Source organism: Megalopta genalis, chromosome 3 (genome assembly GCF_051020955.1).
Source record: "Megalopta genalis isolate 19385.01 chromosome 3, iyMegGena1_principal, whole genome shotgun sequence".
NCBI classification, from domain to species: Eukaryota; Metazoa; Arthropoda; class Insecta; order Hymenoptera; family Halictidae; genus Megalopta; species Megalopta genalis.
The window spans coordinates 3,781,615-3,795,684 of record NC_135015.1 but is presented as its reverse complement, the minus strand read 5'-3'; the positions used below and the strand labels follow the sequence as shown (position 1 = coordinate 3,795,684).

Below are 14,070 nucleotides of genomic sequence, written 5' to 3'. Positions count from 1 at the left end.
TCTACTAATCATTAATTGTAGGAAATCATTTAAGTATATGACTGGTTCCGTAAGTTGAACTTGAACATGCGAAGAGATCCTTAAAAAAATTATTCTTTCATGAAGTATATCAAATAGCATATTATGCGTTATTTCAGCTATAAGATTTCGCATTCTGAACATGAAATACATGTATCATACAGCAAATATGATTAAAATTAGAAACATTCGTAAACAGATAGTAGAAGTTAAATTTCCAAATAAGTATGCGCAGAAATAAAAATACTTTAGAACTCACTAGCCACTTTATTCTTTAGCTCCTGACTCATTTCAATTAATGTTTCCGTGGAAGTACTCGAAAGATTACTGTATCGAGTAGAAATGCCTCAAAAAGAATGTATAAATAAACCCGCAAATTGACCTAATTGGCCAAGTATCGAGAAGCAAGAAACCATTAAAATATAATCGAAGTCTGCGACCTAATAGCAACAGACCTCATTATTCATTCCACTCGACGAGAAACCGAGTTACAACAAATATTTGCAGAGGAATGATAAAACAGCGTCTATCTGTTCCCGTTGCTCTCAACACGGTAGTACGTATCAGGTAAAATATCGATTCGGCATTACACAATTAACACTATCGTGAAACTCTGTTTGTTCGTGACGATCGATAAGTTCTCCGTACACATCACTGGAAACGCAGAATACACACATACTTTGAATCATTCAAACCGCGAAAGCATTCTTCTACATTATCGATTGTCATTTATCTCGCAAATTGGCCACTTTAAGAGGCCCTATCGGACCAATGATCGGTACCAAACACGGTTATTCCGAAGTTCGATGGCAAGATAAATAGGTAGAAATTGCTGGAACCTCCAAACCCCCTAATTCAAAGACAATGTTCGCATGCTACGAATTGAGATTCTTATGACAGCAGAGTTTGGAAAATTTCATTTCAAATAATAAAGAACAAATTAAATTAATATTTCACTTGCAAGTGATAATTAAATTTTGTATTTAATTAAAAAATCATTTAACTAACTCCATAAATAATTCATTTATTATTTCTTGTTTGCAAATAAATTTTTATTTTTTATTTGGATCCAAGAGAATAAGTCATTTTTGCTTCCCTTTCTTCGATTGTATATTATACAATGGATATTTTGTACATTTGTTTTGCAAATAAAACGTTATTTCTTATTCGAATTTAGGTAGAAAGCAAATAATAATTAATTTTTGTTGTTTACATTATCATTTTCTGATTATAACACGTATGCTCGACGCGTTGCGCCGAATAAATAATGAATGATAAGCAATTAAATGATCATTAATATGTAACAATCGTAATAATTACTTTTAATAATTACTTTTGTATTTTCATTCGTACTTCGAAATAACAAATGATTTTTTATTTAACTAATCATTTAAATGAATATTTACTTACATAATGCCCAACTATGTATGGCGGGCAGTTTCTTTCGGGTTACTCGCTTTGTCTTCCTTTCAGTTAGTCAGCAAGTTAAACAGATCACATGTTTGCGCAATCTTTCACCTAAAATGTTTTGAGCAAACCTCGGTATAATACCACTACGTAACCTCTCCGTACGTTGTTCCGATGATATTGTTTGCGTTCCGGAACGCTGTTTTATTGTTCTTTAGCTCGTTACGCTCACGATCTTTGCCCTTTGCACACTGACTTGACATTATTTATGCCTGTTGTTGAATCCTCTTGCCGCCGTTATTGCGGCCAATTAATTATTATAGTGTGCATTTGATTCTTTCTTCAATAATTTCAAAAAATTGAGAATGGTACACCGATGCTCTTCAATTATTTTCGTGTGTCGTCTGTTTTGAATTGTACCTAGTCGTTTGCGTAAAAGATGCATAAAATCCGCAGTCTGCTCCATTACTAGCCAAGATCTTTGAGGCATTAGGTTTGCGCAATAGGACATCGAATCGAATACTATAATTTTGTTTGTTACATACATGCTGCATTTTTGCTTCTGTTCGATCTATCTTATATATAAATGGAATATATGGTAATAAATCCGTTATAATATGAACACGAAAATGAATTTTAATTCATCAAAATCGTAAACCTTTCCAGGCATTATGATCAACCGGACTCGGCAAGTTACGACTTTGTGAGACGCGATTTTTCTACTAATAATTACTTATTTCCCTGAACTACATTATATTCGCAAATTACGCCACAATCACATGGCATGCGAGAACAGTTCTGGTGCTTCTCTAAATATAAAGTCGCACAAGTGAAAATGACTGAATCGTAAATGTTCTATTAAATGCTGACATGAAAGCGGGGACTTTGTATCACAAAGAGTTCATTCTCTGTCTCTACTCTACTAGGGTGTAGAAATGGTGTATTGCGCATGCAGATCCGTAGTGCAGTCATTAACAATACTTTAGTCGCTGCTGGATAGAGACAGCAGGTAATTCTCGCGTGCTCGCCGAACGAGTTTTCCGTCATGGAAACGACACAAAGCGGCAAGATCGCGCGAGTATCGGTCGCGGAGCAAATCAAAGCGGAAATATGCATGCCGCCTGGCCTCCCCGAGCCTGAATACGAAAGAAGGGAAAGAGCACTCGCGTTAAATCTTTCGACGGCGGACGTCCGCCGGCGTACTTTTCGTAACGAGAAAACTACGCCAACATCGGCAGCGCACGATTCACTTAACCCCGTGTCGCGAGACCGCAACAATCCGTCTGGAATTCAAACTACCTTGGACGCTGGTAGACGCATAACCGAGAAAACGGTCTAGACCAGAGTTTCTTAACCTTTCTCAGCTCGAAACGCCCTTCTCTCTCTGAACTTGAGCTTCGAGAACTTCGTGCGAGTGCAGAAAAGCAGAATCTTTTGTCACGGATTTTTCCAATCAATTCAAATTAATTTTCGTTCTGGATATGTGGAGTACGAAGATTGAAAAAACCATGACTTTCACACATCATTTCTTTTCAATTTTTACTTCATTGAACGAATTATTTTACTGCAACAAATGAGTTACACGGTAGCGTAATCATAGTAGCGCAAGTCACATTTTCCTCATTGCGAGAAGCACACAATGTTATCGTATACTAATCACATTTTTTGTTAAGATAATTTAGAGTTCAGTTTATTTAATGCAGCTTTATAATTTATTTCAATTGTCTTATTAACATTATGGCATGTATAAATTACATTTTAAGATACAAGTAAAAATTTTCGAAAATGTGACTTACGCCAATATGATTCTAACCCACTCAAATGTGGATTCAATGATTTCTCGGCTGAGTGAAAAAATAAATAATGCTAAATTCACGAGCAATTTCTTGAATTCAAAATGTTTAAACATGCTGATGTATTTTGTTCTTCTTTTATTCTCGTTATCCAGTAGACATATTTTTAAGTTTTTCGTTTAAACGCCGCTTTTCCGTTAAACAGCTGATGTCACAACAATGTTACGGAGAAAATTAATACGTATTTAGTACGACATAGATCTAACAAAATTATTTGATACATATTTCTTTGCCTCGATAAACATCCATGCAGGAAGGATGAAAATAATCCTAAAACTTATAAAACCTATTTTATCGAATATTTCGGAAACTATCAGACATAAATGAAAATTTCAAAGTGCGATTTGTGCGTCCATTAGCGACCAATTCCTTCGTGGAAATCGAAGCACTACTTAATTTAAATAATATACAAAAAAATTAGTAGCACAGTTTCACCGAACACCTCATCAGATTAAAAAATTTCATCGTTCAGAAAACGACTGCAAATTAATTTCTGGAGCTAATATTGTCTAACCTGTCTGAGATGAAAGATTACATTTTCTGCGCATTTCTCATCGGGATCCGGAAGTTAACACATCGTCGGCTGACCAATCTCCATAGAACGTGTCCAGAGTGAGATATTCAGTCGTTGATAAAGAGACAATCGTTCGACCGGTCGTTTGTCAAAAAATCCAAATTCTTTTTTTCGGTCGCGAATGCTAGCTGGAGCACACGTGAGCCGAATTCATTTTGTTTAACCCCCCGCGGTGAATATTCAATTCTACCGCCTCGCAGGAAATTAGATTCCGTTGAAACGCGACGAAATGTTCGGATTTTAATCGCCGGGTTGCTCGATACCCAGGGATATTTTCCCTTCGAGTAATCACACGCGGATATCAAGTAATCTCAATATTTGGTTCGGCGCTACTTGCCATAGTACGAGCGAATATTTTCGATCACATCGACAAACAACTTTATCAAAGGGCTGAAATGTCATTTCGAGCTGTTATCCAGAGTTTTAATACCGACCGGAGAGCCCGCAAAACCCGCGTTACAAAGCGAACTGCGTTCGATCGGTTTAAAAGCTCGCCCACTCGACAATCGATTCAGGATTGCAACACGCGTATTTGCTGGCCGAATCAGCCGATCGAACGCTGGCTTTTTTAATGCGTTTAGCGAATCTCGTTTGAATTGTCGATACTTCCACGGTTTCTTCCTTGGAGTCAATGATTTCGAACGCGGCTCGAAAACTGTAGCTGTTTATATCGATTGCATTTTTGTCTATTCGGTTATGAGATGAATTTGCGCCGATAATTATTGGGTTGGCAACTAAGTAATTGCCGATTTCAGTTATAGATGTCTCTCACTCCCATTTTTATGATATCCGTAAATGTTATATTATAAAATTATTACTATTATTACTATGTTATTTTTTATTATCCGTGAATGTTAGCAACTGGACAAATTGAATGCAGCGGTCAAGGAAAAGCGACCAGAATTGGTCAATCGTAAAGGTGTCATTTTCCAGCAGGACAATGCTAGACCGCACACGTCTTTGTCCACTCGGCAAAAATTGATGAATATTGGTTGGGAATTGATGTTACACCCACCATATAGCCCTGATCTCGAGCCATCGGATTACCACTTATTTCGATCCCTGGACAACTCCCTTTGTGGTAAAACTTTTAATGATGACGCTGTAAAATCTCACTTAACTCAGTTTTTGGCCGAAAAGGATCAGACTTTCTACGAGCGTGGAATTTTCAAGCTGTCAGAGAGATGGCAAAAGGTCATCGAACAAAATGGAAAATACATTACAGATTAAACTTCATTCCAAGTAAAAAAACATTTTTTATTTCATTGAACAAATCGGCAATTACTTAGTTGCCAACCCAATAGTACAACGGCATATTTGAATTTGTAATTTTTATTTGATCTTAAACCTCTCCCGTATGATAACGAGTTATGTAGACTTCAAAAATAATCCATCATATGAACTATGAATGTTGCTTGTCTGTTTTACATCGAAATTAAATTTTATGCATATGCTATCAATGCTTAAGCATTAAGATAGATGTAACCGTACGATACGTATACGTTTTCTAAATGACTGTCTCGTCTCCTTGTTTAACAGATCAATACACAAGTCTTTAACCACAGTAATCGTCTTCTAGATAGTATTATAGTCATAAGGTAACGAAAACATGTTCTCAACGCATTTACAGCTGCTTTAGTCATACATTAACTGACACGATTTTTTGTTCAATATCAAGAATTCATTTGCGAATCGTATCTTACGCAATCGTAAAAGATTCCATACTGTTCGTGATTTAACAATAAGTTCTTGTAATACGAAAGAAAACTGTTCATTTAATCTGTGGCGATTGAACGAAATGAACAACCGTTACGTTAAAAACAAGAACCGCCTTGTAGTTCGTAGCACACCACACAACATTTAAAACATCCCCAAATTTCCTTTGCTAAATTGTTTCTAAAGATCCCCGAAGAAGGTATGTCGCGTTTAATAAAACACTTTAGCAACGACGATAATAAGCAGCGATAGTAATGCTGATAACAAACCAGTTAAATAAATGCGTAAAATGCGAGAGAACGTTCACCATTCGAAGGTTTACACAGTTACAACTTAACCCTTAGCGCTCCGCGCGTTTCTCGAGTACTGCCTACCAGCAACTTCGGCACATTTTTGGAGCGGAGCGGCTGAGATAAAGGAAGTCTTACTTTGAGCGCAAAAGATTACACGTCCTTGTGAATGAATTTGATTTTATTTATTTTATAAATATACATTTTCCTATTGTAAATAAAAGATAAATTTTAAATTTTGTAATTCACCATGGTGTGATATCTTTGGTAACAATCTCCCATGCGCATTCCGGGTTTACTTGGACAAGTGTCACAGTATTCGCTTTGCCAAATAGAGTTACTAGATATTTCTTTCAAGATTAGTACATTGTATGCGTAATCGTCGGTTTCCTTTATAATTTCATTTACCAATTCGTCCGTGAAAAATAATTTAAAATATTGTATCGGCTGTTCAATGTTTATAGGAACTTGTGGTCCAATGACCCGTGGCAATACACAAGGTATTCTATCTGGAATATGTAATTCTCCCGTAACATCGCGCCATTCATCTAAGTCTTGTAACGAATCTTCGCTTTCGCTTTCAATAATTCTCATTCTTCGTCTCTTTGGTAGTATAATTTCGCTACTATTACTCGAAGTGTCAGAATCATAACCAACATTGTCCTCCACAATGTCTTTTAACTCTTCAAAATCAAATACGTCTTCGGTATCGCTCGGCTCTAAATTCTCATCGTAATATTTATTTTTCTCCATGTTGCTAACCATAGAAAAGGTCAAAAAATGGTTTCATCGTAATGGTACAGACTTAGCACGTTTTAACTACAGATAACAATTGCTAACGCCGACGATTAACGTATGCTAAAAACATTTGGCTCCGCAGCGGAGCCTTCGGAGCGCTGAGAGTTAACCCTTTTAGCACCGAGCAAAAGAAGCGTACCTAGGCGAACAATACCGGGCCGAATCGGCGAATTTGTAGAGGTTTGCGAAAATGCTCGTAAAAACCAAAGTAGGCGTGATATTTACAAAATTCAAAAAGCAGCATATTGCGAAAGGAATGGAGAATAAATCAATACCAATGAAATTTCGATATTTGTTAAAAATCATAAGAATAACATAAGTATAAGACAATAAAAATCGTACAAAGTAATTTCTCTTTTTCAAAACGTAATTGCACATAGAAAAAATCAACATGTTCAGAAATTGGTACGTAAAAAATAAATCGAAATATTCTATTGGTTTGGATATGTTCGGTGGCAAATGTTTAGGGCCGGGTATTTCCGAAAATAACGGGCGCGGGTTATATTGGCTATCGTTTTCAACATTTACTTTCCTGAAATTCGTGAAAGATTCACTCTGGCATATACAGACCCTCGGCACGAAACAACATAAGATATAACAAAAAGTTGATCTAATAAACATTTTTTCACTTGTGTTGCATCGAATATGAACCATTTTAACATTTTATGAAGTTATACTTAAACACAGATCTTTTGTGATGAGTATAATAAGGCTCTAACAGAGGCGCAACGATGTATCGTCGTTGGTATTTTTGGCGAGTGCACCGAACGACGATATATCGTCGTTCGTTGCTAAAAGGGTTAAACATACTAAACCAAAATTGCCACTTCGGAGCACGTTTCAAGCAAATCCCCAAAAAATTGCTGGAATTCACGGGACTCGGTGGTCCGCAAACGAAACCACGTTGACAAGGAAAATTCAAAGTTGATCTCGCGAGAATCCGCATGTTCGTATAACGGCAAGCTTTATCGGAAAACTTAGAACCGGGTGCACGGGGTAGCAGAGAAGAGACGAGCACGATGGCGTCGAGTGGATGCGGGATCCGCAGAGTGTTGAGGGAATTCCGTTACGAAGCCGGCGCGTCTCGATCAACAACCGTGCAAAAAACGGCAGAGAATTAACGCGAAATTGTGTCGGCACGGTAGCCGATATAGCACGCGGCGATCTCGGGGGACAAAGAGAGCTCGAGGCGAACGCGCGCGCGGTGTCGCACGTCGGATTTCTTGTCGGGTGACCCGCTCTGCTCCCTTCCTGTTCCCCACAGATGTTTCTCACTCACGCCTCTTGTTCTGTCCTACGCCTCCTCCAATAGGTCGTACATGATGGGAACCGGTATGACCGGAAAGAACCGGCGGAATTCTTTCTATGACTGTCAAAACAAGTCCGCGCCGCGTGCTCCAGCCATTTAACGAACTCGTTAGCCGCCGACCGTAATCGATCACCGGACGATTTATCTGCATTTCGTCGACGGCATTGCGCGCCCCGCAAATGCAACAAGTATTTCCCTACCCGGGATCGAAATGCTGCGCTGTCCCTTGCACGCTGCAAGCGATTATTCCGGGGTGTTCCACACTTTGCCGGCTTTGAGGCTAGCAAGTCTTTGGAAATGGTAGAATACAGAGCTTAATCCTTAAATGCATATTGTTGCCAATTGTCTACATTCCAGTTCTACTTAATATTATTCAACAACCTGAGTATGTGCGTTTCCGAACACACATTGATAACAATAGGACAATAGACCATGTGTGAAATAAAAGACTTGACATTACTTTTGGCGAGTAAGTTATATGTTTTTTGACATTTGAATGTGGTGGGTGATAACCTTCAATGTGTTACTTGGAGAGATATTTTCTTTTTTCGAGTTTCCTATAAAGGAGTAATTTATCTAATTGAAAAAAAAATTACTTCTCATCTGTTGTCAGGTAAGCTATGAATGTTTGATGTTGCATTTGAAAATTTTATTGGATATATGCCAGTTTTTTGGGTATATTTTAGTAATAAACGCATATTGTTGCCAAAAGTCTACATACAACTTTTTTAAAAATAAATACTCAATATTATTACCTAGATTTTTTTAATTTATTTTTTACGTAACCTATGATTACATTCCTATAAAAAACGATTTTTTTAAATTCAAAACAAAAAATCATGCATTTAAGGGTTAATTATTGCCATATGTCTCTATATTGGAACGCACAGTGCGAACGGGCAAAATTCAGTAATCGTGTCTATCACAATACGAAACATATTCCTTTGAAAAAAGTGATTATCAGAATGGCAATTGTTATGAAAAATGATATATCGATAATTCGAATGGATAATACAATTATGCAATAATAACGTATCAATTATTTTTATGCATAATGCAATGCATTATTGTTTCAATAATTATATTAATATTTCGATTAAGTATTTTAGGTTCATATTGTAAAATATATATTTTAAATACTTATCATTAGATTGCGAATTTTGAAATCCGGATACGTGAAATACAAAGCAGTGAAGATAGTAGAAAAATGTAACAATATTTTTACATTATTTTCAATATGTTAATATTATTAAAACAAGAGATATATTTTTACCTGTCTCCTGGTTTTTGCAACTGATGAAAAAACTTTTTATTTTGTAAAATCAATCGAGTATATTTCAACTTGTATTTCATTTAACACAAAAATAGATTACTATTTCAAATGAAGCATATGTAACACAATTGAGAGAAATAGTATTTCCAAATAATTGTATCGTTGTAATTGATTGGAGAAGCATGGATACTCGGATAATAGAACACTTACACAGTCACAATATTCAGCAAAATTACAGATTTCTATAATAATTTGAGTTGAGATTGATGTATATAGTTGCATGGGAACGTGTCCGAATAATTAGAGAATTGAGATCACAGATATTCGAACAATTGAAATTCTATTTTCAAGAGAAGCTCACGCTCGACCAATATTTGATTAATTGTGATTATTTACTGGTAATTTTGCGCAGCAGGTTGCGGCTGATTATCACGGCGATGGAAGCGCTAAAGAATCCAGTTTGATATACTGCGAACGTGTTCAACTTTTTGCGGAATACATTATCTGAGCGACTGGTTATCGGGGAGCATGCAATTATTTAGTTATCGAGGCGCTCTCCCTCTCTCGCTCTCTCTCCCACTCTCTCCCTCTCCCTCTCTCTCTCCCTCTCCCTCCCTCTCCCTCTCCCTCTCTATCTCTCTCTCTCTCCCTCTCCCTCTCCCTCTCTATCTCTCTCTCTCTCTCTCCCTCTCTCTCTCTCTCTCTCGTGTTGGATCGCATGCTCGAACGGCACACGTTAACTTCTAAACATCAATGGACGCGTGGCAAGGTCGCTAATGCCCACGCATTGGTCAAAACAGTCTCTCTGAAACGGTGCTTGAAATTGTTACAACCGAGTGCTGGAAACTTAGCCTCTGTCAACGCATATGTCAACTCTGTTTCCAGAAACAGAGATGACAGACAAACAAACAGAAAGCTGTTGACCGGTGTTGGATCGTAATTAAACAGCTGGTACGGGAATTATACGATTGATGATTAAGATCTTAGAATCGTACGGAGTTCTGTTTAACTCTTTGGGACATAGTTTTAAATTAGACAAAATTGCTATATTCTTATTAACAAAGGAATCACATAATATGAAAACATAAAAAATAATAATAATTCAATTCAATTTGTTCTCACAGGATGAGACTCAAATAGTCCCACCGTGCCACATGGGTTCATGAATGCGCATGCAGCTATTGCAATATTTCGAGGTGGGTCTGAAAAAATATATATATATTTTCCATGTGCCACCATGCATTACCGTGTATCAAAAAGGTGGGACATGTTTAATCCCACAGTGCCTCAAAGAGTTAACACATTCTTTCAACGTATCATTAAAGATGGTCCCTAAAGGTTCGAAAATCAACCTCAAAAATGCTCAGAAAATTCAATTTGATTAACAAAACAAACTAGAAAATTAAAATTTATCACTGTGGATGGTATTTTAACTCTCTTGCATCCTAATCATCCTAGTAAAATTCAGTTTATTCGAATATATTGACAATAAATATGAATTTTGAAGACTAGACAAAAATTAGCGTCGGATTTGATTACGCTGATTAGAATACTATAATCTAATTGAAAACGACAAACTTTGCACGTAAAGTGGTCTACAAAGCCGTTTCGTTTGTAAAACGATATTACAATTAACCTAAAAGGCGATTGACGTGGCCTCTAAAAACTCTAGCTTGCTCGGATGAAGTTAATCACTATAACGAAGTTAACTTAAATGAAATGTATTGTGGGCGTGAAAGGTCGAAGTTTTTCCGCGAAGATATCGATCAATGAACTAATTATAACGCACAACTATGCTCGCAAAATGTTTCGAAATTGTATTTTATCTTCTCGCGTATTTAATACAGCTTAGAGGAATCATCTTTTCAAACTCATAGTAATTGGATAGATCGAATGCGGTGCGAATAATATCCAGCTAAAATTTCAAACAGGAAATCCACTAAGTATTCATTTTAATTAAACGCTCGCGAGCTTGATTACACCGTTACGCGGTTCGTATTAAACTCCAAAATTTAATTAGTATTAACATAAACTCCCTATTTGGTTGCTGGCCAGTATACTGTTCATGCATACGTGATGCTCTATCGAGGATAATTTGAAAAAATTGCTCATTTTTCCAAGATGCGGAGGAGCGAAAGCAGATTACTTTTATGGGCCGTAGGAGTAAATCAAAATAGAATCTGATGCAGCGTGCTTAATCAAATTTAAGGATCAGCGTCTGGCCGTTTATATAATCATGTCAGGAGCTGTCGAAACAAATGACTTCATTTTTCACGGCCCTCGCGTTCATGCTACCAGATCGTGTCTCGTGAACCTATCCATCTGGTTTTTTTCCTTTACACTGCATATATGTATGTACACGTCTGCGCGCTATTGTATCTCGAGAAACTTGTCGCAAGACTAACAGATTTTAATACAGATCCAGGCTCGTTATCTAATCTTCAATTCAAGAAAATATTATCACGCTTCAGTTTCTTCAACTCTGAGGCTGACCCTATAACGATCGCTATCTCGAGCGTAACTCAATTAATTGATTCTAAAATTGGCAAGTTTAATACACCTGTTATTTCTAGCACAATAATCGAAACAATTTTCTGACAAAAATAATAAAAAGATAGAAAGGGGAGCACAAAATAAATTCTTCACTAAAAAGGAATTTTTCATTCTTTTTTTATGTCGACATGTCCCATTGTGGTAGCAGCTGTAACTGCATTCGAAGTAAATCTAATTTTGCTTGCCACGCAAGCACAAGTGTTACAATCATACATCTAGCTTTTTAATTCATATATATATTACGTTGAACGAAATTATCATGAACAAATATTCTTAATTAAACTGAACACAAATATATTTATTTATTATAGGTATAGATACTGTTATAAAGGTTGATAAACTCTTGTAAACAATACAATTGTTACAAATTATTACAAAAGTTGTTACAAAAAACACAATTCCATTTAACTACTACGAAGCTGAAAGTTCATGTATACATTTACTTTAATGCCCTAATTTTGAATAAAAAAGAATAGAATTTGATTTGCACTGAAAAGAAAGGATTAAACACTCGTACTTAACAGATCTTGTTTGTAATCTTCATTGCGAACCTAACTGGTTATTAAACGCGAAGGGGTTGACCTAACTGTGTGACCTCAAATATAACTTAAACCTATCTCAAGTCTAAAAAATTCTACTATAATTTTTGTGGCAATAAGAAACCTGTCTTCTCAGCTATATAATTATTAATTTCCGTATTAATAATTGTGTAATAAACAACGACCGCCAAGTAACATCTTCGTAATACATACCATCCGGGGTGATGACCTCGACCATTTCTTAAGAAAATATCAGAGATCGATGGATGATGACCTTTGCAATTATCAAAAGATCATCGAGATCAAATGAGTGATATCTTTCAGCAAATGTTAACCAAATTCTTCTAAAAATCGGTGTCGGTATAAAATAAAATAACAACACGTAAGATACGGAATTCGCGTAAGGCAATATATTTCAACGTATTTACATTTATCTATCTTGCAGATTGCATTATCAGATATTTCATCCTAAAAAGACGAAGCTAAAACAATCGCTACAAAAAATCTTAATTAATAATATTAATAATAATATTAGTAATATAATATAATATAATATTATAATAATATTAATAATAACAATTAAAGAACCTCGATGACAATTTGACAAGAAAGGTGATATTCAAGTGACAATATGTTCTGAAACTTAATTTAAACTTAATTTATCTTGCGAAAATGATCGAAACAGCCATTACAGAAACCTTCATCGAGTATTTCGCATCAAAATTACGGAGTCGAAAGAATCGGACAAGAAAATCATAGTTCGTGCAAACGAAATCTATAAACGATTACAGACATCCGAAGACAACGAACTGTCAAAAGCGATTCTGAAGCCGTTGTCGAAAATAATCTCGGAAAGATAAACCACGTAACATAATAACGGAGACGTCGAAGTCTCCGAAAATCACCGTCGGCACGGTACGAAATTACAGCCTCGAAGAATGGGACACGTGAGATAATAACACAGAAATCCACGGTGACAAACGTAACATGTAACGAGTATACAAGTAACAAGAACACGAGTGATAAGAGTACATAGTACATAGATACAAGTATGCAAGTAAGAAGAATACAACCGACAAAAGTATGCAAGTAACAAGTACTTATACAAGTAACACGTAACAAGTAACGAGTTACTTACCGAGCAGTCCTCGCGGCGACCGCGTGACGGCGTGCAGAACGAGAAACAAGAGTAGACTATGGACCGCAAATGCAAGTTTCCCGCGTGCTGCGAATCAACTGTGTTGCGTAACACAGCGGCTGCAACTTGTTCGCGCGCACAACGTGCTCGCGGATCCTCTGGACCGGACCGGATCACACAGGTCTCGACACCAAGGAAACGGGGATAATAAAACACTAGGTCGCACGGAACGTCACACAGGACACGAGGTACGACAACAACAATCCGTTCTCGCCCGTGAGACCGAGCGCGAGGACAGTACCTTCCACCGTGGCGGCTGGAGCGCGACTGACTCGCCGTGAGCGCGTTCGCGTCGTGCCGGCTCATGGTACCTCCTCGGCCTCGGGTTTCGAATTACGCGCGACTTAACGACACTGCATTCTGCATCTGTCAGTCTTGCTGTCACTGAGATGAATTACAAGGTCGTCTCTGTACTATTAGGTCTACCGGAAAGTTCTGTCCGATAGTGTCACTTCAAGTTTCAATCCATATGCACATGTTGATTTGAGACATATATGAGCCGTTTATTTTGAAAGTGGCGTAAGTCACTTTTTCAAAAAATT

At 36.9% G+C, this 14,070-nt stretch overlaps 1 protein-coding gene across 1 annotated transcript in view; it reads right to left on the bottom strand.

The window, feature by feature from the left end:
• Positions 1-13,803, bottom strand: part of LOC143258959 (CD151 antigen) — a 208,801-nt gene extending 194,998 nt beyond the window's left edge. The window contains exon 1 of the mRNA XM_076519626.1: positions 13,469-13,803. The gene's annotated coding sequence lies outside the window, so the exon portion shown is untranslated. The remainder of the gene's footprint in view (positions 1-13,468) is intronic.
• Positions 13,804-14,070: the final 267 nt, after the last annotated feature.